Genomic DNA, 23,888 nt, shown 5'->3' with positions numbered 1-23,888 from the left:
CACATTTTTTCCACAGTCTTTTCCACTAGGGAACTATGGCCCTAATTTTCCTGGCTTGTCATATGAAATATAGTGGGAAATTTCAGCTGTCACATCACCTAATTCAGAACCATTTGTTTCTTGAATGGCTTTAAAGCTTGAAAAATGATGGGCCATCACTGCCATCTGCTGGCACATATGAAGACATACATGCAATAATGATTTCTGAGATTTAAATTGGGGAAAGGGCAAGCTGGTGATTTGGAAAATTAATTGATATAAAGTATCAGGAATGTCATAATTTTTAATGATTCTGAATTTTAACCTCAAGAATAGAAAAGCAAAATAAGATTTAAGTGGTTTTTAATGAATCTGACTTTGGGAATAAGGTTTTGACAGTAGAGGCTGAAATTTCAACTCTCCAGAGACTCCTCTCTATTTTTGCAGATAGACTCATTTGTCTGACCAACATGCTGCAGTAGTCAGAGGGAAAGAAGCTGCTATGACAATGAAAGCTATTTCCTCCTCTGAAAAATCCAAGTGTGAAATTCGGATTCCAAAATGAAAATGACAAGGCAAGTTTCAGGGATGTTAACATCCAAAAGGTGTTACAGAAAAGATGAGGCCCACACTGATCCTTTTACCCAGATCTTCTTTGCTATTTATACATAACCAGGTTATCAAAGCTAATGGTGGTAGTTTATGGTATGTGATCTATCTAGATAATCAATCTACAATGTAGGCAAAAGTTGGAGAGTAAAAGGTTACCTCAAAGCAGCCAGCCGGGTATAAGCTAATGCTTTGATCTCTATATTTATCATATCATCTGCCCAGAAAATTTTAATAGCAATAATTGGAATTGTATCAAACTCACACCAACCCTAAACTCCCCAGAATATTCCATTTAAAAATGTACCTAGGGGTGGTTCAGTGGATAGAGAGCCAGGCCTGGAGATGAAAGGTTCTGAGTTCACATCTGATCTCAGATACTTCCTAGCTGTGTGACCCTGGGCAAATCACTTAACCCCCATTGCCTAGCCATTACCACTCTTCTGCCTTAGAACCAATACATAGTATTGATTCTGAGATAGAAGTTAATGGTTTAAATATATACATGTATTATGTTTATAAATAAGTATATAATATATATAATAAATGTATATATACACATTCATTACTTATTTATGAATATAAATATATTTGTATATCTATAAATAGGCAATGTGTATATATACATATGTATACATTTTAATGTGTATATATATATATATATATACAAATTAAATACCTATTTTGTGTAAAATTCTTCACCAGTTATCTCCCATATAACAATGGTTTTATTTTTCCTAGTCAAATGCCAGAATTAGCAATAATAATAACTTGCATTCATATGACATATTTACCAAGCATTGTGATAAGTGCTTGACCAATATTATCTCATTTGATCTTCACAATCGCCTTGGGAGGTAGCTGTTATTATTAATCCTCATTTTTCAAATGGGAAAATTAGAGCAAAAAATTTAAGTGAATTACCTAGCCAGGGTCACACAGCTAGTAAGTATCTGAAGATGGATTTGGACTTCAGTCTTCTTCACTCCAGACTTTGTGCTCTATCCTATAAGGATGATATTAGAAATTAAGTCTTGTTATATTAGTTTAGATAAGAAGTAGAGAAGCTGGCTTGAAAAAGAATTGGAGTTTGAAACAGATCTGAAATAGTGTCAGTTTCAAATCTTGACAGTGTAACAGTTTTTCTGTGGCAGTTACTCTCTTTTGCTGTGTCAGTTAGTCTCTGGGAGTGACAGTTACTCTCTCAGAGTGCTGGGAGCAGGTGACATCTTCTTTTCTCTCTCTCCTCACTGTCTGAGGTAGAAGGAAAGGAGGAGAAAACCTGAAGGAGCTAAGTGATTTCCTTTTCCAACTTGGGAAACACTAGTGACACTCTATTGCTATTTCATAAATTGTTTTATCTCTGAGAACACCATATATATATATATATACACCATGAGGGGGAAAGGCAGCATAGAAATTGAAGAAGGTGGTATATGTGTGTGTGTGTGTGTGTGTAAAAGAAACACATGTGGCTTGGTCAAACAGAAAAATACACATTTAGGAAACCCATGTGTCTATGTCCCATGATTAAAGGGCAATCAATGCCTTAGAAATTGTGAGACTATTGGTAACTTTTGTTGGTATCATTGCGCTGCTTTAATGTGCCTGTTGTGTGATGGGCACCATATCCCTGTTCACTGATCACTCTTTGCTGTTGCTGATTACTATTACTGATTACCTCAAATATAGTCTTCAACTAAGACATGATCTTTTCCTCATAAAATTAGATATTGGCTCTGGCATCTTTTTTCCTCCTTTTTAAATTTGTAGCCCAGAGGCTACAAGTGAGAAAGGTAGATTCATGGATACTCACTCTTCAAAATAGGTAAAAAATGTTTCATCTATCTATTTCCATGAGGAGGAAACTGTCAGTTTTAAGTATCCTTTAACTCAGAGATTTTACTACTGAGATTTTACCCTCAAAGTTTCACAAGAAATAACATTATACTATTATATTATAATATTATGTACAATATTATTAAAGTAAACATTATTCATGATAAGGGAAAAAAAACATTTCCCCAATATGGGGGGAATAGCTGAAAACACTGTGGTGTGAAAGGGAGATAAAAGAAGACACTGGTCAATCTTACTAGTAATTTACTTAATGAGATTATATGTAAGAATTCCTGGATAGACTTTCTGAGTTGTGGGAAGGAGAGCAAAAAGGCACAATTCCCTGAAATCAGGAATAGGTGCCCCATTTCCCCCAGGTGTCTGCATTCAGTCAAAGGAATATGGAAACAATAACTGATTGACCTGTGTAGGACCAGTTTTTAGATAAGACATGAGTTGCTTGAAATGTGAAATAATTGTGGAAAATGTCCTTTCATCAGTCTTTGGATCTGACTAGGTTTCTGGTGAAGCCCTTGAGGTTAGCAGTCTCTGAACAGCAGGTGGAGATGGTCTAGCTTTCCATACATGCAGTGCTAAGTTGAAACAATGAATAAAGTTTTCTCACAATTTTCACAATTGAACAAAGTTTCCTCATAAGACAGAAATTAGAATAGACCCATAATTGAATAGAAAGGAAACTGAGCTAGCTTCAGAATTGGGTCTTAAGCCAGACTCAGTCTGATTGGTTCAGTTCTCATTACCAATTAATATTCTAATCCTCTAAATACTCAATTGATTATCTGTGGTTGTGTGCATGCGTGCATGTGTGTGTGTATTCTTCCCTTTTGAAACAATTCCAATTTTTCCATCTACCCTAAAGCTCTTTCTTGTGTTCTTCCTTTATGTGAGAAAATTCAATTCTATTATTCCAGGCTTAAAATGTGCCAATCATTATAATAGCGAGTTATAGGACATTGAAAACTCTGAGTTGGTACTCTGCCCAGGGATTGCCTTGAACAACTGAAAAATAAAGATGTGGATACCAAACAAGTTCTTGGCCAAGGAACTTCCCCTATAAGACTGAGCTATTGAAACAGCGGTCACCTTTTAGACCACTATACCTTGTCCCAAGATGTCTCTCCTTCATAATTCCAGAAAATGGAGACCAGAAAGGAGAAGAATGTCTTTCCTTCTCCTAATGGGAATTTATAAGAGAGGCACATGATATTGGGAAAATGTGTTTGTCCAAATAATTCGATGCTTCATTTCTTGAACTTCTGTTTCTTCTATCTTACTTTTCCTTTCTAAGAAAAGTTCAGTATCTATTGGTCTGAAAAATGGAAGTTTCCAGCCTGGTGCTTACTGTTCTTCTGCCTTGGAACCAATATACAGTATTGATTCTAAGACAGAAGGTGAGGGTTTTTAATTCCCTGAGAAAGAGAATGACCAATAGGTTCACACTAAAGCAAAACCACAAAGGCTGAGTCAGGCAATCTGGATATTGGTTGCTAAATTTCCAAGCTGATTGCTCTGTGAAGGTCTAAGGTGAATGTATATCTTTTCAATAATTCAACAATTGACTTTTACTTTTTGGGGAATAAATGTAATAGACTACTTGAATGCCAAAGCCCCTATTAGAATGAGTCCTGAATCCCTTGAAGTGGTCACATTATTCACATTCAAACTACCTATTTCCATTGCCTAGAACCAATTATATTTCAGATAATTATAACTTCAAATAGTATGAATCTAAATACATGCTAATTAGGGCCAGCTACATTTTTCTTATATTTGTTTATGCATTTCTGTGAGCCTTTTCTGTTTTTTAGATCTAATACAAAAGGGTGCTAAGTACCTATAAAGGTTAAATTAATCACTAAAAGGTCAAGCAACTTACAAAACGTAAGCTTAACAAAAGAGATGTGAAATACTCAGAAGATATAATATACTCAGAGAAGGTGAGAACTCAAGAGTGATGAGAACTAAGAATGGGTAGTCCTGGGGAAAAGCATCTACTATGATTGGTAGATGTGAAAATTTAGGGGAGGTGACATAAGAGAAAATTCTCTTTAAAAGGAGCTCTCTGAACTCTGTTCAGGGGTCAGGATTTCAGAGGAGGGTCTCAGAACTCAGTTCAGGAGTTGAGGATTTCAGTGAAGGACTGGAGCTTGCTTGGGACGATCTTGTGGTGAGTGATAAAGACTGACTCACTCTCTCTCTCTCTCTCTCTCCCCTTAATTCCTTCATTTGTATTAATTAAAATCTCCATAAAACCCAGCTGACTTGGATATTTTTATATTTGGGAATTTTCCCATGGCAACCACTTATTTTTAATATAAATCAAGACACTAAAAATTATCTTTACAGTTTGGTGGAAACCTTTACAGTTTTGGCAATTCACAGTCTTGGCAAACCACATTTTCATGGTTAAAATAGCAAGGAATAATATTGATACCAGACTATGAAAGTTAAAATATACAGTCCTTTCTTCCTTCCTTCCTTCTTCCCTCCCCACCCCTTTAGAAACTCTTTCTTTGTGTCTTAGAATCAGTAATAAGTATTGGTTCCAAGGCAAAAGAGTCATAAGGATTAAGTAATTGGATTTAAGTGACTTTCCCAGTGTCACACAGCTAGGAATTATCTGAGGTCAGATTTGAACCCAGGTTCTCTGATCTCTGGGCCTAATTCTTTTTTTTAAAAAAAAAAACCATTACCTTCAGTCTTAGAATCAATACTGTATATTGGTTCCAAGACAGAAGAGAAGTAAGGGTTAGGCAATGGGAGTTAAGTGATTTGCCCAGGGTCACAGACCTGGGAAGTATCTGAGATCAGATTTGAACCTAAGACCTCCTGTCTCTAGGCCTGGCTCTCAGTCCACTGAACCATCCAGATGCCCCATGGACTAGTTCTTTATCCACTGAGTCACCTGGCTGCTCCAATCTTATTTTTTATAAGCAATCAGTAAAGTACACAAGTGAAAAGTGACATTATCTATACCAATTATTCCTTTCAGCATTCTGCTTAGCTAATCTTAGTGATTTTTTTTTTACTGGAGGTTTGCATGTTTGTTAAACATCTTAATTAAACATCTAAAATAATTCAAGAATATTAAAAATCAAAAATGTATCTTAACTTTTATGTATAGATTCACAAATAACACATTGGAAGAGATAGTTATGTCAGAACAAAATGCATACATTTTTAAAGCATTGAATTGATAGAAGTTTTTATCAGTATATATTTTCATATTCAGAAAATAATTTAACTACCATTATATTACAATCTATCCATGAAAAAAGTATTTACATGAAAACAATCCTAATAAAAAAGGTGGAGATTTATGGTACTAGATAATCTCTAAAGCTACAGTCAGTACTACATTTTATGACCCTGATTTCTATAAAAATGTCTGTCCTCAACATATTTAACAATGAAAAATCAAAATAAGATAGAGTCTAATCATTTATCAACAATTCACAAATGTGTTAGAAAAAAATAATAAAGAAAAAAGAAATAAGGTATGTTAAATGGAAAAGCAAAAGGGGGGGGGGCAGCTGGGTAGCACAGTGGATTGAGAGTCAGACCCAGAGACAGGAGGTCCTGGGTTAAAATCTGACATCAGACACTTCCTAGATGTGTGACCCTGGACAAGTCACTTAACCCCAATTGCCTGGCCCTTACCACTCTTCTGACTTAGAACCAATACACAGTCTTGATTCTAAGATGGAAGGTAAGGGTTAAAAAAAATGGAAAAGCATTCTCGGTGTACTTTTTCTGTTCTCAATTTTGAAAACAAGGGTTAGGAGTAGGGGGAGGATGAACAAGAAAGGAAGCATAAAAGTTTAGACAGAACTTGATGAAAAATTTTTACTCCAATATTTTCTTTTACCACAAATACTTCTAATCAACTTCCACATGATGGCAGTGTTTAAGAATCTTAGTAGACTAATATGTCTGGAAAAGAACATCAACATTTAGAAAACACTATAGAGCAGTGATGTCAAACATTTTAGAGACTGTGTCCTGTGCCCCACCCCAGGCCCCACCCCAGCTTGCTGCCTTACCCCAGTCAGGGGAGAGAGAAAGGAAAGGGAGTGGTCTGAGTGGTCCACTCAGGGGAGGCATTGGGCTGCTTGGCAGAAGGACTGGCAGGAGAGGGGGAAGGTTGCAGCTCCCCAGAGTCTTTCTACCTTTCTACTAGCTAACTCGGGTGGGAAGCATGTGCCCACAGAGAGGTCTCTGTGTGCCATCTTTGGCACATGTGCCATAGGTTCCCCATTACAGCTAAAGAGAATAGAAGAAAGTTTAGAAGAGGTTACCAGAAAGCATGACAGTTTGGGAACAACTGTGAGATCTATGTGTGTATATTTACATTTCTTTTTTTTTTTAATTTTATAATATTTTATTTAATCATTTCCAAGCATTATTCTTTAAAGACAAAGATCATTTTCTTTTCCTCCTCCCCCACCCCCATAGCCGACGCGTGATTCCATTGGGTATCACATGTGTTCTTGATTCGAACCCATTGCCATGTTGTTAATATTTGCATTAGAGTGTTCATTTAGAGTCTCTTCTCTGTCATGTCCCCTCAACCGCTGTAGTCAGGCAGTTGCTTTTCCTCAGTGTTTCTACTCCCATAGTTTATCCTTTGCTTATGAATGGTGTTTTTTTCTCCTGGATCCCTGTAAGTTGTTCAGGGACATTACACCGCCACTAATGGAGAAGTCCATTATGTTCGATTATACCACAGTGTATTAGTCTCTGTGTACAATGTTCTCCTGGTTCTTCTCCTCTCGCTCTGCATCACTTCCTGGAGGTTGTTCCAGTCTCCATGGAACTCCTCCACTTTATTATTCCTTTTAGCACAATAGTATTCCATCACCAACATATACCACAATTTGCTCAGCCATTCCCCAATTGATGGGCATCCCCTCGTTTTCCAATTTTTTGCCACCACAAAGAGCACAGCTATGAATATTCTTGTACAAGTCTTTTTTCTCCATTATCTCTTTGGAGTACAAACCCAGCAGTGCTATAGCTGGATCAAAGGGCAGACATTCTTTTGTCACCCTTTGGGCATAGTTCCAAATTGCCTTCCAGAATGGTTGGATCCATTCACAACTCCACCAGCAATGAATTAATGTCCCTACTTTACCACATCCCCTCCAGCATTCATTACTTTCCTTTGCTATCATGTTAGCCAATCTGCTAGGTGTGAGGTGATACCTCAGAGTTGTTTTGATTTGCATTTCTCTGATTATAAGAGATTTAGAACACTTCTTCATGTGCTTATTAATAGTTTTGATTTCTTTATCTGAAAACTGCCTATCCATGTCCCTTGCCCATTTATCAATTGGAGAATGGCTTGGTTTTTTGTACAATTGATGTAGCTCTTTGTAAATTTGAGTAATTAAACCTTTGTCAGAGGTTTTTATGAAGATTGTTTCCCAATTTGTTGCTTCCCTTCTGATTTTAGTTACATTAGCTTTGTTTGTACAAAAGCTTTTTAATTTGATGTAGTCAAAATTATTTATTTTACATTTTGTGATTCTTTCTATGTCTTGCTTGGTTTTAAAGTCTTTCCCCTCCCAAAGGTCTGCCATGTATACTATTTTCTGTTTACCCAATTTACTTATGGTTTCCTTCTTTATGTTTAAGTCATTCACCCATTTTGAATTTATCTTGGTGTAAGGTGTGAGGTGATGATCAATTCCTAATCTCTCCCACACTGTCTTCCAATTTTTCCAGCAGTTTTTATCGAATAGTGGATTTTTGTCCCAAAAGCTGGGATCTTTGGGTTTATCGTATACTGTCTTGCTGAGGTCGTTTGCCTCCAGTCTATTCCACTGATCCTTATTTCTGTCTCTTAGCCAGTACCAAATTGTTTTGATGACTGCTGCTTTGTAATATAGTTTAAAGTCTGGGACTGCAAGGCCCCCATCATTTGTGTTTTTTTTTTCATTATTTCCCTGGATATCCTTGATCTTTTGTTATTCCAAATGAACTTTGTTATAGTTTTTTCTAAATCAGTAAAGAAATTTTTTGGGAGTTCAATGGGTATGATGTGTGAATTTCTTTTGCATTATTTCCCACTTTTCCTCCCAGAAGGATTCCATCTTTTTGATCCTTTCCGAATCAAATTCTTAATGGGTTTGTGAAGAGTTTCCATTTCCTTTGGAAGGTTTTGGAGCATTTGCTTGTGTTTCCTCTTCTATCTCCTCTGTATCTTGTATTTTTGCTCCATAAACTGTGTCCAAAGTCGCCCCCTTCTTCTTGTTTTTCTTGGAATTTTGGGGCTTTTGTGCTTCTGTGGAGTTTGCCATCTCTATCTGAGTGGGGAGGACTAGCTTTTCTTATCTCTGTCTGGTGTTCAGAGGTTTTAGCCCCAGGCAGATTGTCCGTTCTATGCAGTTGTTGTTTTGTCTTCCCGGGGAAGTCAAGAATTGCTGGTGTTTCTGTGTTACTGCCCTCCTCAGTTCCCTCCCGATGCTTCTCCTCTTCTCTGTTGCCTTATGTCCTGGCTTGGCCCTTTCCGCAGGGTGTTTGTTTCTGTGCCTTAGCCAGCCAGAAGAGCCAGCACTCTGAGGGGGGAGGGGCTGTGGCTTCCTGGAGCTCCAAGGGCTCCTGATAGGATTAGCTTTCCCTAGGTTGAACTGAGTATGCCCTGAGGCAGGGACCTTCCGTGAGACTGGGATGGAAGGATCCAGCCAGGGGGTTACAAGCTCCCCCGGTCTCTCTGTTTCCCTGCTGTCTGTGTTGGGTGCCCCCTCCTCTGAGTCAGGTTGTTTTCAGGAAGCGGTCTTCAGAATAGCCGGCCCTGAGGCTCTGAGGTTCCCTCTGCTGCCTTGGACTCGATGCTCTGGGTTGGGGGGGATGGGTCCTGGGACCTTCCTTCTGCCTACACCTTAGGTCTGAGTGATCTCGGGTTCTGGCTTTTGGGGGGGGGTGTACCTTTTGATCCAGGTCCAGGAGGAGGATTCCCGGGGTCTATGCTGTTGTTTGTTTTGAATTTCGGTGCCCTAGGAGCATATAGTTTGAGTTCGGTAGGGAAAGGTTTCCAGAGATCTGAATTTTAGCTTTCTCTAAGCCGCCGTCTTGACCGAAAGTCTATATCTACATTTCTAATGTATGCTTTTACAAAAAGCTTATTAACAGCATTTCATGAAAACCAGAGTGCTCTTTTTTTCTGGTTTATTGTTATTGTGGTTGTTGTTTTGTATTAGAAAATGTTCAAATATGTGTTGAAGTTTTTTAGCTATATTCATATTAAAAATAAAATATATAAAACTATATAAATATAATATCAATCAAGAATGAGTGATATTTTGATATGTGGTGATGTTTCATCATGACATAGATATGACCCAGATTCTTCAAAGTTAAGCCAATACAATGATCTGGAAAGTTAGCAAGTTGGAAAGAGTCTGATTACAGTCCTGGTGATATATTGTATCTACAATCCAAAGACAAGCTTGGTTTAGTACCAAGGGGCTCATCATGAATAGATTGACCATACAACAAATTATTTATAATTGCTCTAAAATGATGACTCTCTGAAGATATTAGGGGCAGCTGGAAGCCCAGTGGATTGTCAGACAGGAAGCAAGGAAGACTCATCTTCATGAGCTCAAATCTGGCTTCAGGCTAGTTGTGTGACCCTAAGAAAGTCGCCTTATCCTGATTTCCTCAGTTTCTTCAATTGTAAAAAATGAGCTGGAGAAGGAAATTTGAAAGCATTCCAATATCTTTGCCAAGAAAATCCTAAATGGGGTCATAAAGAGTTGGACAGGACTGAAATGACTATCCAACAACATGAAAGTATTGATTTTGATGGAAGAGAGGGGAAACTTCATTATTGAGGATAGTAGTCAAAGTAGTTATCAAGTAGTGATGATTAATAAGGAATTATAACCCTATATAGTATTTTAGCATATTGTGATTTTGTTCAAGATTCCTACAAGTGATACATTAAACTACCATGGGGAGAAGGAAATGCTTGGGGCAATGATTCATGTACAAAGTGCAACCATTAATGACCATTCTGCTTTTTATAATGATATCAGTGCATTTTGTAAGGTAATAGATACAGCCATATTTCCTGGTGCTGGTGATTTGAGAATAGAATTATATTGTTATCTTATTAAAGAATCTAAACTTGGGAAAGAAGATGGGCAGCTATTCTTGGGATTAAAAAATTTAACCTTTAACAATATGTTGCTTTCTAAAATTCTTATTGCCCTAAGATTATAGCTATCTGATTATCACAACTTAACTACCTGATGGTCTTTTGCTTCCCAGGAAAGATAAGTTAGATTTAATTAGATGCTTTTGTGATTAAGTCAGCTCTGCAGTTTCAGTCTGGAATGTACACCAAGTACTTGAAAAAGAACACCGATTTCTACAATTAGAAAAGATATTGCTGTTATGATAAGATCACATTGAATCAATTGCAGGTACATCTGGATGTGCTCCACATTATTTTTTTTTTCTCTAGACAATCACAGAACTGTTCTCTCCTCATTAATGAGTAAGATTGCCTAAGAAACTGAAACACTCCAAAAGGACCAATCAAGGTGATGAGGTCCAGAATTTTGACTAGCTGTGGTCATTTCCTGATGATCTTACTCATCCATGTTGACCAGATAGTTAAAAAATCAAGAATTCCTTAGGAACTGTGGAGTTATGCATAGAGTTTCTCAGGTTTTGGAGTGTAGCCATTGGGTTCATTTTTCCATGTCTTTTGGCTCCTGAGGCTAAAACCTAACTCTAGGAACTTGGGAAGTCTGCATTTGGGGAATTTGACCATTGTGATGTATGGAGGCTCCAGGGTGCTCAAATCAGCATCTAATCAGTGAGTAAGTATATCTGAAAAATATCTTTTGAGAGAATCTGTGGATTTTTAGTCATCCAGATGCAGTCTATAGAAACTTGGTAAGATTTGTTGTTTAGAACAAATTAGAGCAAGTGCACTCTCCTGATGATATAAGAACCAGTATACAGTATATATACTAGGTTGTGCAGTGGATAGGCCTAGAAATGGGAGGTTATAGGTTCAAAACTGGCCCCTAATATTTTCTAGCTGTTGTGTGACCATGGGCAAGTCATTTAACCACAAATGCCTTTCCTTTATTTCTCTTCTGCCTTGGAACCAATATTTGATATCAGTTCTAAGATGGAAAGTAAGGGTTAAAAAGAAAAACAAAAACAACTAGAATATAATAGTTGCATATAACAAATCAGTGTATCTCCTGGGCTACAGACAGCAGAATAAAGTTCTAACCACTTTTTATATTGGCCACCCAGATCTCAGAATGTAGCATTCTAACTACCCTTCAGGCTGATTGACTACTCAAATATGTTTGAGTAGAGATTTTTGCCTTTACTCACTCCATTGTTTTCTTTATCCCAATTTAAATCAATCCTTTATTCCCTATTATATCCTGTACCAGCTAAAATAGCTCGTTGTCTTGCCATTTTGCTACATTCAATATACTAAAGAAAAGCACAGAAAGAACTTTATATTTGGGGGGAAACTAGAGCAAAGGATTTTTTAGCTGATCCAGTAATAAAAAATTGAGAATACAGAATTAACAAATATAGATCATGCTTCAAATAATTATGTTAAGATAAAATTGTGGGAATTATGGAAGTATACTGTAAAACCTTTTTAGTTCAACTGAAATTATTGAGAAATAATATTTCTCTGGTCTAAAAGCCCTTTCCAGACTTGTTCCCAGCTTATAAACATTGGCAACTGAGAAGAAAAGGTTTCTTCTCCCTCCTCCTCCTCCTCTTCCTCCTTCCCCCTCTGGGAAGCTTCTGGTGAATCTCTCCAATAGTAAAACTAAAGTGGAGAATGATATCACCTGAGAATTGACGTTACTTGTTCAGCTATATGTAATCCACATGGGTCACAATTCTCTTCATCATGGATCATAGGATTCTAGATTTAGGATAGGAAAAGTACCTTGAAGGTCATTCAATTCAATCCCTCCATTTTAAAGAAGAGGTCACTGAGGCCTACAGATTTGTCTCCTTCTTTTGTTCTGGCCCTTTCTTTCATCTTTAGGTCAATCCATCTCATGGTCTCCAGATCCTCCATCAGCTTTCTCTTTACAGGAATCCCTCTTTCTAATCCTCCTCTTCCTCCCTTCTCTCTCCTTTCCCCTTTCTTCTCCCCCTCCTTTCCTACTACATTTTAAAAAAATCTGCACTTTCTACTCTTTTCTTCCCTTTTTATTATTGTGTAAATGTTACTGTTTCAAAATGAGGAGGAAGCAGATTTAGCCTTGACTTTTCATTTCACTATCTTATCAAATAACTTCCTTAGTTGCCTTTTTGAAGATACATTGTCTATTCTAGAAGAATTATATATTTTATCAAACAATTTATCAAATGTAAACCTATTACTACCTGGATTCACCAACAAGGTTCAAGGCTTTGAGGCAATGTGACACAGAACAAATAATGTGAAGAAGAAAAGGAAATTTGAGAAAAATGAAGAAAGGTTCTGGGTTGCTATGGATATATACTCTAGATAAACAATAGTCAGAATGGCAGCACTGTAGTTTTTAGAAGAAAATAAAATGAGCAAATACAGAAAAAGGTTGAAGAGGCAGGGAAGATAGAATCCACTTCAAAATTTGCTTAGATTTCTCTTTCCTTTAGTACCTGTAACTAAAAAAAAAAAAAGGGTGGGGGGCTTTGCTAACTTATTGTTGCAGGACTTTCTCTACCATGCCCTGGGGCTGATGACTTTCTCCTACATCTCTTTTCAGCTTCCTTTTAGAAAGTGAAGTCCTTGAGGGCAGGGACTTTCCGTTATTCAGTCAGTCAAAATAAAACAAACATCTATTCCCAGCCTACTAAGTACCAGGTTTGGGGCTAAAGGGGGGGGGGGGGGGGGAGATAAAAAAAAAAGAAAAAGATAGTCCTTTACCTAAAGGAACTCACCATTTAATAGGAAAGGGGAAACTACATGAAAATATGTACAAACAAGCTCCATGCAAGATAACTAGAAATTAACAGAAGGAAGGCACTAGAATCCCTGGAGAGCTTTCAGTGAAATTTAAAGGAAGCCAGGGAAGTCAATAGTCAGAATGGAGAAGGGAGAGTATTCAAGACATAGAGACCATTCAGAGAAAATGTCCAGTACTGGGAGATACAGTGACTGGTTTGAGGCACAAAAAGGAAGTCTGGGTTAACAGATCCAAGAGTACTTGATGGAAACGGAAGTGTAAGAAAAATGGAAATATAGAATGGGACCCCATTATTAAGGGCTTTGAATACCAAACAGAGGATTTTGTATTTATTCTAGGAGGTAATAGGGAGACTTTCTTTCTGCTTGTGTTTATATTCCCAGTTTAGCATAATGCCTGGAATATACGAAGTATTTAACAAGTTCTAGCCAAATGACTGGGGAAAAAGAGAACTTTGGATTTTTTTTCCTTTTAGTTCGGGAGAATGAAATTCTAGCATGTGATATAAAGTGTTTGGTTTACAGTGTACAATTGCATAACATGATTATTGCTACTATGCACCCAAGAGGTCTTTATATCTGATAAATGGTTTGAGTATATTAATATATATAGATTCCTGGGTAAACATGGCTGCAATCTAGACGTGACTCGCTTCCCCTCCCCGGCACCAAACGAAATAGACTACCTCAAAAGAGCATAAAAATCACCTTAGGAAGAATGGAGGGACTCCCCAGTACCCCACAGAAATGAAGGTATGTGCGGTTTGAACATTTCCACACTATAAGGAGGAGGAAAAGCTCACACAAAAACTTGAACTGAGCTGCACCCCCCCCCCAAACCAGAGTAAGCTATCAGAGCGCTCACTGGGACAGCAAGTGAATGAGGAGTGTCTCTGTCTGGGGGGGCACACCAGGGTCCTTGGGATCTAAAGACTGCAAGGAAACAATCTCTCAGGGCAGTTTCACAGGAAAACCCTGCGCTGAGCAAAGGGGTGACTGCACTAAGAGGCTGTGCTGAACAAGAGGAGGCTGCGCTGAGAGGCTGCGCTGAGCAAAGGGGCGACTGCGCTGAGAGGCTGCACTGAGCAAAGGGGTGACTGTGCTGAGAGGCTGTGCTGAGCAAGGGGAGGCTGCGCTGAGAGGCTGCACTGAGCAAAGGGGCTGCCGTGCTGAGCACAGGGGCCTGTGCTCTAAGAAACCTCAGAGGCTGGGAAGAACTAGTCTGAGGCAACCTAAATTCACAGAAAACCCGCCCACATCACCCAGACCCTAGACCAAAAAAAGAAAGTGGAATAAAACCACCAAAGGGATGGCGTACATGTCCCAAAATCAAGCCTCCAAGAAGAAAGGGGGGGAAAATTGACTATTGAAAACTTTTATGGAGGGAGTACCCAAGGAAAAGAAGAGAATGAGGATGAAATCCAAACAAAATCAGAACATGCCTCCCCAAATGGAAACTATCCACAAGCTCTGAAAGATCTCAAACTGGAGCTTACCCAAAAGATGGAAACCTTTTGGAAAAAAAATGGGAGAAAGAGATCAGCAGTCTGATAGAAAAGACTTCACAATTGGAGAAGGAGCTGGAAGCATCTAATAGAAGGGCAGACAAAGCTGAAAAGCAAAACCAGTCCCTAACGACCAGAATTAAGTAACTAGAAGACAGTGAGCATGCCCAAAAGATGGAAACCTTTTGTAAAAAAAAATGGGAGAAAGAGATCAGCAGTCTGATAGACAAGGCTTCACAATTGGAGAAAGAGGTGGAAGCATCTAATAGAAGGGCAGACAAAGCTTAAAAGCAAAACCAGTCCCTAATGACCAGAATTAAGCAAATGGAAGATAGCGAGATTACAAAACAGCAAGAATCAATAAAACAAAGCCAAAAAATTAATGAATTAGAAGAAAACATGAAATATCTCACTGAAAAGGTCACAGACTTGGAAAAAGAGGAAGAAGCGACAACCTCAGAATTATTGGTCTCCCCGAAAAAACAGAGATAAACAAAAATCTTGATGCTATTCTACAGGAGATTAAAGAAGAAAATTGCCCACATGTTCTGGAGCAAGGGGGCAAAATAGAAATAGAAAAGGTACATAGAACACCCTCTATACTAAATCCCCAAAAGACAACCCCCAGGAATGTAATCGCCAAATTCAAGAGCTTCCAAATCCTACAAGAAGCCAAGAAGAGGAGCTTCAGATATAGGGGGGCTCCCATAAGGATCACACAGGACTTAGCGGCTAACACACTAAGAGACCGCAAAGCATGGAACACGATATTTAGAAAGGCAAGAGAGCTGGGTCTCCAACCAAGAATCAACTACCCAACAAAACTGACTATATACTTCCAGGGGAAAGTATGGGCATTCAACAAAATAGAAGATTTCCAAGCATTTGCTAAGAAATGACCAGAACTTAGTGGAAAATTTGGCATCCAATCACAGAAAGCAAGAGAATCATGAAAAAGTAAATATGAAAGAAAGGGAAAAAGAGATAAATCTTATATTTTTCTTTAAGTCAAACTCTCTTCTATAAGGACTACATTTATATCAAATTATATATATTAATATGTGGGAAAATGTATTGTTTAACTCTCAAAAATTGTATGCATCATAAGAGTAGTTAGAAGAATCATGCATAGGGAAAGATTGGGGCATCAAGAAGATTTGGTGAAAGGGGGGGCAAAGAAAGAAAAAGGGAGGGGGGAATCGTCGATAATACTAACATTTACTTCAAGAAATGGGGGAGGGCTAAATAGAATACTCTTTCCCATACACAGATATACATGGGAAGGGGAGGGGAAGAACTCTCACATGAGAAGGAGAAGAAGAGAGCACGAAGTGGTATTACTTAAACCTTACTCTCAGTGAAATCAAATCTGAGAGGGAAGAACATCTAGATCCAGTAGGATCCTGAATTCTATCTTATCCAACAGGCTAAGAAAGAAAGGAAAATCAAGGAGGGGGAGTGGGGAGGGAGTATAAAAAGGGAGGGAAGGAGAGGGGGGAGGGGAAGGAAGCATAAAAAGGGAGGAGCTAGAAAGGGAAGCATATCAAGGGAGGGGACTTGGGGGATTGACCTAAAGTAAATTACTGTTTCAAAAGGATATAGCTAAAGAAGAAAGGTCAGAACTAGGGGAAGTTATCAAAATGCGAGGGAATCCAAAAGTGACAATCATAACTTTGAAGGTGAATGGGATGAACTCACCCATAAAACGTAGACAAATAGCAGATTGGATTAAACCCAAAACCCTACCATTTGTTGTCTTCAAGAAACACATATGAGGTGGGTTGATACTCACAAGGTTAGAATTAAAGGATAGAATAAGACCTTTTGAGCCTCAACTGATCGAAAGAAGGCAGGAGTTGCAATCATGATATCTGATAAAGCCAAAGCAAAAATAGACCTGATCAAAAGCGATAGGGAAGGTAAATATATTCTGTTAAAAGAGTATAGACAATGAGGAAATATCACTAATCAACATGTATTCACCAAATGGTATAGCATCCAAATTTTTAATGGAGAAACTAGGAGAATTGAAGGAGGAAATAGACAGTAAAACCATATTAGTGGGAGACTTGAACCAATCCTTATCAAATTTAGATAAATTAAACCAAAAAAATAAACAAGAAAGAGGTAAAAGAGGTGAATGAAATCTTAGAAAAATTAGAGTTAATAGACATATGGAGAAAAATAAATAGGGACAAAAAGGAATACACTTTCTTCTCAGCACCACATGGCACATTCACAAAAATAGATCATACACTAGGTCACAGAAACATGGCACTCAAATGCAGAAAAGCAGAAACAATAAATGCAACCTTTTCAGATAATAAAGCAATAAAAATATTGATCGGAAAGGGTACATGGAGAGCCAAATCAAAAATTAATTGGAAATTAAATAATATGATACTCCAAAATCCGTTAGTTAGAGAAAAAATCATAGAAACAATTAATAATTTCATTAAGGAAAATGACAATAGTGAGACATCCTTTCAAACCTTATGGGATACAGCCAAAGCAGTACTTAGAGGAAAATTCATATCCATGAGTGCATTTATTAACAAATTAGGGAGGGCAGAGATCAATGAATTGGAAATACAAATCAAAAAACTTGAGAACAAACAAATTAAAAACCCCCAGAAGAAAACCAAACTAGAGATCCTAAAAATTAAGGGAGAAATTAATAAAATCAAAAGTGATAGAACTATTGAACTAATAAACAAGACTAGAAGCTGGTACTTTGAAAAAACAGACAAAAGAGACAAAGTACTGGTCAATCTAATTTAAAAAAGGAAAGAAGAAAGGCAAATTAACAGCATCAAGGATGAAAAGGGGGACCTCACCTGCAACAAAGAGGAAATTAAGGCAATCATTAAAAACTACTTTGCCCAACTATATGGCAATAAATACACCAATTTAGGTGATATGGATGAATATCTACAAAAATACAAACTACCTATACTAACAGAAGAAGAAATAGATTTCTTAAATAATCCCATATCAGAAACAGAAATCCAACAGGCCATCAAAGAACTTCCTAAGAAAAAATCCCCATGGCCTGATGGATTCACCAGTGAATTCTATCAAACATTCAGAGAACAGTTAATCCCAATACTATACAAACTATTTGACATAATAAACAAAGAGGGAGTTCTACCAAATTCCTTTTATGACACAAACATGGTACTAATTCCAAAACTAGGCAAGCCAAAAACAGAGAAAGAAAATTATAGACAAATCTCCCTATTGAATATACATGCAAAAATCTTAAATAGGATACTAGCAAAAAGACTCCAGCAAGTGATCAGAAGAGTCATTCACCATGATCAAGTAGGATTTATACCAGAGATGCAGGGCTGGTTCAATATTAGGAAAACCATCCACATAATTGACCACATCAACAAGCAAACCAACAAAAATTACATGATTATTTCAATAGATGCAGAAAAAGCCTTTGATAAAATACAACACCCATTCCTATTAAAAACACTAGAAAACATAGGAATAGAAGGGTCGTTCCTAAAAATAATAAACAGTATATATCTAAAACCATCAACTAATATCATCTGCAATGGGGATAAACTAGATACATTCCCAATAAGATCAGGAGTGAAACAAGGATGCCCATTATCACCTCTATTATTTGACATTGTACTAGAAACACTAGCAGTAGCAATTAGTGAAGAAAAAGAAATTGAAGGCATTAAAATAGGCAAGGAGGAGATCAAGTTATCACTCTTCGCGGATGACATGATGGTCTACTTAAAGAATCCTAGAGATTCAACCAAAAAGCTAATTGAAATAATCAACAATTTTAGTAAAGTTGCAGGATACAAAATAAACCCACATAAGTCATCAGCATTTCTATATATTTCCAACACAACTCAGCAGCAAGAACTAGAAAGAGAAATCCCATTTAAAATTACCTTAGACAAAATAAAATACTTAGGAATCTATCTCCCGAGACAAACACAGGAACTTTATGAACACAAATACAAAACACTCTCCACACAACTAAAACTAGACTTGAACAATTGGAAAAACATTAACTGCTCATGGGTAGGATGAGCCAATATAATAAAAATGACCATCCTACCCAAACTCATCTATCTATTTAGTGCCACACCTATGGAACTTCCAAAAAATTTTTTTACTGATTTAGAAAAAACCATAACAAAGTTCATTTGGAAGAACAAAGGATCAAGGATATCTAGGGAAATAATGGAAAAATACAAAGGAAGGGGGCCTTGCAGTCCCAGATCTCAGACTATATTATAAAGCAGCAGTCATCAAAACAATTTGGTATTGGCTAAGAGACAGAAAGGAGGATCAGTGGAATAGACTCGGGGTAAGTGACCTCAGCAAGACAGTATATGACAAACCCAAAGATCCCAGCTTTTGGGACAAAAATCCACTATTTCATAAAAACTGCTGGGAAAATTGGAGGACAGTGTGGGAAAGATTATGTTTAGATCAACACCTCACACCCTACACCAAGATAAATTCAAAATGGGTGAATGACTTGAATATAAAGAAGGAAACTATAAGAATATTAGGCGAACACAGAATAGTATACATGTCAGACCTTTGGGAAGGGAGAGGCTTTAAAACCAAGCAAGACATAGAAAGAGTCACAAAATGCAAAATAAATAATCTGGAATACATCAAATTAAAAAGATTTTGTACAAACAAAACCAATGTAACTAAAATCAGAAGGGAAGCAACAAATTGGGAAACAATCTTCATTAAAACCTCTGACAAAGGTTTAATTACTCAAATTTACAAAGAGCTACATCAATTGTACAAAAAATCAAGCCATTCTCCAATTGATAAATGGGCAAGGGACATGAACAGGCAGTTCTCAGCCAAAGAAATCAAAACTATTAATAAGCACATGAAAAAGTGTTCTATATCTCTTAAAATCAGAGAGATGCAAATCAAAACAACCCTGAGGTATCACCTCACACCTAGCAGATTGGCTAACATGACAGCTATGGAAAGTAATGAATGCTGGAGGCAATGTGGCAAAGTGGGGACACTAATTCATTGCTGGTGGAGTTGTGAATTGATCCAGTCATTCTGGAGAGCAATTTGGAACTATGCCCAAAGGGTGATAAAAGACTGTCTGCCCTTTGATCCAGCTATAGCACTGCTGGGTTTGTACCCCAAAGAGACAATAAGGAAAAAGACTCATTCAAGAATATTCATAGCTGCACTCTTTGTGGTGGCCAAAAATTGGAAAATGAGGGGATGCCCATCAATTGGGGAATGGCTGACCAAATTGTGGTATATGTTGGTGATGGAATATTATTGTGCTAAAAGGAATAATAAAGTAGAGGAATTCCATGGAGACTGGAACGACCTCCAAGAAGTGATGCGGAGCGAAAGGAGTAGAACCAGGAAAATATTATACACAGAGACTGACACACTGTGGTACAATCGAAGGTAATGGACTTCTCCATTAGTATCAATGCAATGTCCCTGAACAATCTGCAGGGATCTAAAAAAATACTATCCACAAGCAGAGGATAAACTGTGGGAGTAAAAACACCGAGGGAAAGCAATTGCCTGACTACAGGGGTTGAGGGGATATGACTGAGGAGAGACTCTAAATGAACACTCTAATGCAAATACCAACAACATGGAAATGGGTTTGAACCAAGAACACATGTGATACCCAGTGGAATCGTGGGTAGGCTATGGGAGAGGTGGTGGGAAGGGGGTGGGGGGGAGAAAAAGAACATGATCTTTGTTTCCAGTGAATAATGTTTGGAAATGACCAAATAAAATAATGTTGGGATACTGATCTGAACTTAGTCACAGAAATTCCCAGAATCAGGCAGAAGGACTTCCTGCTCCCTTCAGTGCTGCTAAGTGTCTCCCTGAGACTCACAAAAAAGACATTTGTCAAGAAGCATTTGCATAGCTCTCTCACTAGCTGCGGGGAGCAGGATAGTTGTGGCAAGGAAATAACACATCCCTCATCCCAACTATCAAGCAAGCAAGTAGAAAGGGAGAGGAGAGAAGGAAAGTGAATGCTGTTGGGGAAAAACAAAAAATCTTGACCTAAGTAAGTGGTTTTTTTCTGTGTCAGCTATGGAACTAACAAAAGATCTTTAAAAATATGTCTACTGGCCTAATGAATTTTTGGTTCATCACTTACAAAACTAAATTAGCACTCCATTAGAGAAAAAGTCCCAGTAACTGAAGACAACTCCAGAAGATGGAACAATTCTATAGAGAAGCAGCATATAGGCCCATTGGAGGCTGAGAAAAATACCCCACTGTGAAATGTAGTGTAGTTTGAGTGAGACAAAGCTGATTTCTGAGAAAGGATACATGAGAGTTGTTCCAAAAAAGGGCAGAACCCTCTATAGAGCCATGAGTTTTCTAGGGAATATCAATTTCCCTCTGGTAAAAGGATTGTGTCACATTATATTTCTTTTTGTATTTTGAGGAGTGAGACTTTCCTTCATTATTTATTTTACCATTCTGTCCTAGGTCAAAACCTTGCTAGTAGATCTTTGAATCTTTTAGATGAGTTCTAGAAACATATTTGCATAATTTGCATAATTTGAATCTGAAGAAGAAAGAAAGAAAGAAAGAAAGAAAGAAAGAAAGAAAGAAAGAAAGAAAGAAAGAAAGAAAGAAAGAAAGAAAGAAAGAAAGAAAGAAAGAAAGAAAGAAAGAAAGAAAGAAAGAAAGAAAGAAAGAAAGAAAGAAAGAAAGAAAGAAGGAAGAAAGGAAGGAAGGAAGGAAGGGAGGAAGGGAGGGAGGGAGGGAGGAAGGAAGGAAGGGAAGGAAGGAAGGAAAAGGAAAAGGAAAGAGGGAGGGAAAGAGAAAGTCTTTCACTGTTTTTTATTCTTTTTTATCCATCACTGAGTTCTCTTTTACCAACTAAGTTGGTAGTGAACACTGCCTGAGTAGGCTACTTCTCTCTCAGCTCTGACTGATTTGGACTGGTTTCCCTCATGATTTAACAGTTGGTTGGCTGATTGTTGGCTTGTGTACATACAAAATGACATCACTAAGTTGAGGTCAATGTATAGTGTCTCTGTGGCTAACCAGACCAATATAAACTTGTAAGGCTCCAACATAAGTTGAGCACAAATAGCCCATGTGGGTATTTGAAATAGAGACATCTCTAAGTTTGCACATCTCACATTTCTTTTGAGTTACTACAAATCTGCTTTGCTTATAGAGCACGGGACCTTCTTTGATACAGGCACACTGTGCTGGACAGTCCTGTGCCAGTGTCTCAAATGTCTCACAATCAATGCCAAAGTTCTTCAGAGTGTTTGTGTTGCTTTTTTGTTGTTGCTTTTAAACACTTACCTTCCACCTTTGAATTAATACTCTGCATTGATTCTAAGGCAGAAGAGTGGTAAGGGCTAGGCAATAGGGGTTAAGTGACTTGCCCAGGGTCACACAGCTAGGAAGTGTCTGAGGTCAAATTTGAACCCAGGACCTTCCGTCTCTAGGCCTAACTCAATATACTGAGCCTCCTAGCTGCCTCATGTATTGCTTCTTCTGACCTGTATGTAGTTGCTTGTCTTGTGTGAGTTTATTTCCAAAGTACTAAATCTAGTAAGGTAAAACTGAAGTACTCCAATCTGTAATTAAAACTTCTGTCTTAGTCCTTGCCACAGTACTCCTCACTTATAGATTTCAAAGAGAAAACAATTAAGAACATGGTAGTGATAGAGAGATGTGGTTTCTCCCTGCAAGGGAATTTCAGAAACTTTCACCCTTTTCTACTGTTTTCTTCATTGATCTCCTCAGCTATTAGAACTTGCCCAGATGAAGTATTTATGTGTCTTATAGAATGAGAAAAGTAAAGACACATAAGTACCTCTGTATATATATATATATATATATATATATATATATATATATATATATTTCTCAATAAATGAGAGAAATTTGTAAAAATGTGTTCAGAGGGCAATTATAGAGATTAAGATTTTCACAGGGGAAAGGACCTAAAGTTGTTGAGTACAATCCATATCTGAAAAATAACTGAATTGTTTTTTAAATGCATAGTTGTGAAATGACAAAGGTATTAGCAACACTTGATACTTCCTAGAATGAAGCTCTATTTATAAATGTTTATTAGAATCATTTGACTTCTAGGAACTTCTAGGTGACTTAAAGGTTACATACTTGGCAGAAGTCTTTTTCCTACTAGATAAACATTACATATTAATAATTCTATCCAATAATAGCATCTATTTCTATTTTCATGCCAAAATTCTTTATAAAACTACAGACAAAATGGTTACCTTCTGTGGTAGTTTCATAAGGTTATAGGAAGGAATAAGCAGAATCACGGCTGAGTTTATATCCAGGCAATGAAGATAGTTCCTAGTTTAAGAAACAATGGACAGATACTCTCATCAGAAACATCTATTTTTGATAATACATGTATATAACTCAATGGAATTGTTTGTTGGCTCCAAGAGGGGGAGAGAAAAAAAAAAACATGAATCATGGAATCATGGAAACATACTTAAAAATTAATTAATTAATTAATTAATTTAAAAAGAAACATCTACTTTACTATGTCTGCTTTAGAAACTGAAAATTAGCCATTAGAGATACATTCTCCTTAATGTAAAGATTAAATCATTCTGAATTTGAAGTTAGGAGGGTCCTAGGTTCAAATGCTTCTTTTGAAACTTAATAATTGTACAACAATGGGCAAGACACTTTCCCTCCCCAAACCTCAGTTTCTTTCTATCTACAATGGGAACAAAAACAAACAAACAAAATATATATGCATATAATTTAGAATTAGAAATTTTGAGCTAGAAGGAATGTTAAATCCCTCATTTTATAGATGGGGGAACTGATGTATAATGACTTTCTTAAGATCTATTGGAAGATAACAGAGCCAAAATTTGAGTGCCTATTTGCTAATTCTAAATTAAGCCCTTTCCCCCACTATACTACCTCACTTACTTCATAGGGTTGTTGTGATGATC

Source organism: Monodelphis domestica, chromosome 5 (genome assembly GCF_027887165.1).
Source record: "Monodelphis domestica isolate mMonDom1 chromosome 5, mMonDom1.pri, whole genome shotgun sequence".
NCBI classification, from domain to species: Eukaryota; Metazoa; Chordata; class Mammalia; order Didelphimorphia; family Didelphidae; genus Monodelphis; species Monodelphis domestica.
Note: the sequence above shows the minus strand (reverse complement) of the source record.